At 42.9% G+C, this 4,540-nt stretch overlaps 1 pseudogene; it reads left to right on the top strand.

Annotated features, from left to right (window-relative positions):
• Nucleotides 1-845: 845 nt before the first annotated feature.
• Nucleotides 846-1,941, top strand: LOC117712383 (developmental pluripotency-associated protein 2 pseudogene; annotated as a pseudogene).
• Nucleotides 1,942-4,540: the final 2,599 nt, after the last annotated feature.

Below are 4,540 nucleotides of genomic sequence, written 5' to 3'. Positions count from 1 at the left end.
ACATACCAATGGGTTTCTTGAGACTCAATATCATTGTATAAATGTAATTTGAAGGCATAAATTCTAAGTAAAATAAATTCTCTCCCTCCCCCCAAAATGGTACTTAGAATGCAAAAGCAGAAAGATTGCTACAACCTTGAGGTCAGCCTGTTTTGCATAGAAAGTGCTAGGCCAATCTGTGTCACATAGTGAGACCCTGTCTCTAAAGAACAAAGGGAGGAGTGACATTTATGATGTCACTTACATGAAAGGAGGATAGTGATTCATTGCTTTGTTTTTAAAGGTGTGTGTGCGTGTGTGTGTGTGTGTGTGTGTGTGTGTGTGTGTGTGTGTGTGTTGGGTTTATTCACATGAATATGTTATTGGTGGCTGCCAGAAGAGTGTTGGATCCCCTAGAGCTGGAGTTATGGGGAGTTGTGAGCACCCTGATGTGGGTGCTGGGAACTGAGCTAAGGGCCTCTGAGAGATCACTGCTAAGCACTGAGCCATCCTCTAGACCTGGGAGTTTTGTTTGAAGCTGTCTGGGGAGACGGGTGGTAGTGGCAGCTCGGTAGCAATGAGAATATGCTCATGCCACAGACTTCAAGGTACCAACTCACATGCTTTGTGTGTAAAATGTAAAAATGACCATTCCGAATCACATCATAGAATAAACACAGGTGAATTCAAAGATTTATATTCTGCTGAAAAGATTGACACGCGAGAGAGCCATTCTGCTGGGCAGCTTGGCAATATATACTGAAGCCTTAAAAAGAGTGAAACCCTTTGACCAGCAAGTCAAACCTCAGGAGTTTATCCTATGAAAATAATTAGCTGTCTTTGTCGTCTCCCAAGCCTGCCTGAAAATGTCATACTTCGGCCTGGAGACTTACAACCAGAACCAATCTGAGGAAGACTTGGATGAAGAAAGTGTGGTTTTAACGCTGGTCCTATTTACTGAGGAGCAAACCATAGAATATCCTATGGAATCAAATGTCTCTTCAGTCATAGACCACAAACCACCAGCCCGTTCTCTGGTGAGGTATGAGGGAACCCAACACCCAACAAGAACCATACCGCGCACCGCTCCTCCACCCACCCTGCCTTCTACTAATGTTGTGTCCCCGGAACAAGCTTCGGGAGTGATGTCGTTAACATAACTTGAGTATAGATAGCAAGAAAGTTGAGGTTTATTTGAGACTTCAGAAGCATTCATATGCTAAACAAGAATGTTACGTTCCCAACACATCTCGTGAGGCCAGACTGAATCTGGGTCCCAAGAATCCTAAGAGAGTCTTCAGAGGAATCGGGCCTCCAAGCAGCTGCAAAAGTCAAGCAGGAGAGCGGTAACCTGGAAATTCTAACTTCACCTAAGGCATCCACACTTGCAGCCTTGGGGAGAACTGCCACGAGAGCTTCTCTGTCCATGTCTGTGAATCGCTGTCCTCTTCCCTCTAATGTGGAGGCCTTTCTACCACAAACCACTGGATTCAGATGGTGTGTTGTCCATGGCAGGCAGTGCCCTGCAGATAAGAAAGGCTGGGTTCGCCGGGTGGTGGTGGCGCATGCCTTTAAACCCAGCACTTGGGAGGCAGAGGCGGGCGGATTTCTGAGTTCGAGGCCAGCCTGGTCTACAGAGTGAGTTCCAGGACAGCCAGGGCTACACAGAGAAACACTGTCTCGGAAAAAAAAAAAAAAAAGAAAGAAAAGAAAAAAAAAAGAAAAGAAAAAGAAAGGCTGGGTTCGCCTGCAATTTTATGCTGGTCAGACCTGGGTTCCAGACACTTCCCAAAGGATGAATTTTCTCTTTCTGTTACCATCTGTGTTATCCCAGAACCAGGAGTAGAAGATAATTTGCTATGTCCTGAATGTGTTCACAGCAATAAGAAGATCATGAGAAACTTTAAAATTAGAAGCCGTGCATAGAAAAATGCCCTATATATGCCAAATATGCTGTCTTAGACAATATCATGGGTTTACTCTAATCTGAAGGGAATGGAAGAAGCAAAGAAAAACATTCTGTGATCCCTATAATGACAAAAAAAAAAAAAAAAAAAAAAAAAAAAAAACCACCTGGACATCAGTCTTCAGAAGCCCCTCCTCCTGTCTCTTCCGGCAGAGCAGAGAATCTGCAGACAAGTCAGCATCCATCACTCTAATCTTAACACCTGTGGCATCTCCTCGTGGTCTTGTGCTGGATTTGCTAAATGCTTACCTAGCTGAGAAATGATTTTGTTTTAGTGGGTTTGTTTTGCTGGACTTTTTTTTTTTTTTTCATCGGTTTTTTTTAAGGGGGGAGTTGGAAGCAGTTTCAAATTAGCAAAGCAGAAAGTACTTTTTAAAAATAGTTTCTTTGAGGAAGGCTTTATCATGTAACTCTAGCTGGCCTGGAAATTCTAGGTAGACCAGAAACTTGTGGTGGTTTTCCTAAGTGTTGGGATTTACGTGCCTGTACCACACTGTCTAGCCAGTACTGATATATTATTGACTATATTATATATTATAGAGTTCATTGCTTGTCCTAAACAATCTGTGGGTGTTGACAAGTGTCTAGAGTTCCATACATTTGAAATCATGTAGTATGCTACCTTCCATATTGGCTTTTACCTAGCAATATGCATGTGAGAAATTAAAAAAAAAAAAGAAAATAATTAGCAAGTATTACAGGGATATTTACTTCTGTAATGCCTATGGTAAGTTCTCCTGCTGACCTGTGCCTAAAAATGGAAGATTTTCAGACATATCGATATATTTATGACAGGTTATGACATATGATATATTTAGACATATTGATATGTTCATGTTTATTTAGTACTAAATATACTAGAGTAACACGTGATTACCAAAGACATATAGATCTGCAAAACATTATGCGTAGTACAATCTGATTTAGTAACTATCTCACCCTCGCTTACAGATTACACACTTGTAGCTATAAACTAGATGTGGGTGAAATCGTTTCTTTGGTTCGTCATCAGTGTCTATCCAGGGTGAAGAGACATTTGTTTATGGCTCCCTGGGAAGGGGGCAAAGAGCCTCCCATATGTAAAAACAACAAATGCAAAGACTCCTGGTAGAAAAGCAAAGATGATTAAGAACAAAGACAAGTAGATTCTGCCTATGTGATTAAAGGCCTTGGGCATCACAGAATCTAGCACTAGGAATTCTTCCAGTGATGTAGCATGAAGACAAGAACACCGGACAGCGTCTTAGATCTGAGCCCTAAATCTGTTTCTAACTCGCCTTTTCTCCTGCTTGAGTAAGTCACTCCAACTCTCTGTGTCTCCGTTTCTCCATATGTGAAATGGGAGCAAAAACCCCTAGCCATCCATCTTTGGTAAGGCTCAACATGAAGTAAGAATCTGGAATGTTCTTTAGGATGTGAGGTTCTCTTCAAGGGCAGAAAGCCACAGAAAGGCTAGGATGACTTGTCCTGGTGGCCTTTAACTCTTCCTTCATTCCTAGTGTCCTGGCGTTACGTGACTAGCCTCTCTTCCTCATTTCCAGCTAGGAGCAATTCAAGCTCTGACTGAAGCCCAAAGTCTTGGTGGCCTGTGGGTAGAGGGCTGAAGGGGAGTTTGTTCTTTCACCCCTGCCTTTACCAAGGCCCATAACATTAATTGCCTAGTGAGTCTGAGCTTTCAGAAGGCAGTCTGCAGAGAAATAATCGAAGAAATAAACAAGAAAATCAATTGTCCTAAAAGTAAGGAGAGAAGGTAGCTTGAAACCCCCCCCAAAAAAAATGCTGCAGAACTCATGTTTTATAAAACAGGGTACATGAGAGGGATTGTCTTTGGAAACTCCTAACAAATGCTCATAGAACATGGAGGGGTGCAAAGCTCTGTGGATTTTTGACAATGTGGGAGTGGGGTGGGGGATTGTAGGGTTGGTAACACCAGGACAAGGCCAAAGTGATGGAGGTAAGCAAGAAAGTATACAGAAAAACGATGCAGGTGCAGGGGAGAGAGCAAATCAATTTCAGGACCTTGCACCAAAACTCCCCCTTAGGCCAAGACAATGACTGAGATGCATTAAAGAAACAGTAAAAGAGCTATCACGAATCTGTCATTTGCTATCTACCATTTATTGAGCACATCAGTAATTGCTTGATAAACATTATCTCCTATGGTCCCCACAGCACCCTGCAACATAGGAGTAAGCCTTATTACATAATGACTTTGATCAGAGGCCCAGAAACCACGTGCTCATTCATCAGAAGGCTCATAATTCAGGAGATAGCCTGAGCCACTTCATGATACTCCAGTTCATAGATAAGGAAACTGACTAGGTATTGGCCCAGGTAATGTAATTACTGAAGGCAGGACTAGAATTTGAACCATTGCACTTGAAATCCCCAGAGAGAGTGTCCGACAGGGCGAAGAAGGAAACAAAAATTCAAAGCCTTGGCTTTTAGTCCAGCTCCACCCTGACTCAGGGTCACCCTGACAAGTCTTCTCCCCTCCCTGGTCACTGCCCTTCTTGAACCATGTGCTTCTCAGGACATCTCCACCACCATCATCCTTATGATCATCCTTGGCCTGTGAGCCTCTGTCATCCTCCC

Source organism: Arvicanthis niloticus, chromosome 7 (genome assembly GCF_011762505.2).
Source record: "Arvicanthis niloticus isolate mArvNil1 chromosome 7, mArvNil1.pat.X, whole genome shotgun sequence".
Lineage (NCBI taxonomy): Eukaryota > Metazoa > Chordata > Mammalia > Rodentia > Muridae > Arvicanthis > Arvicanthis niloticus.
The sequence above is the reverse complement of the archived record's forward strand: the minus strand, read 5'-3'. Positions and strand labels throughout refer to the sequence as shown.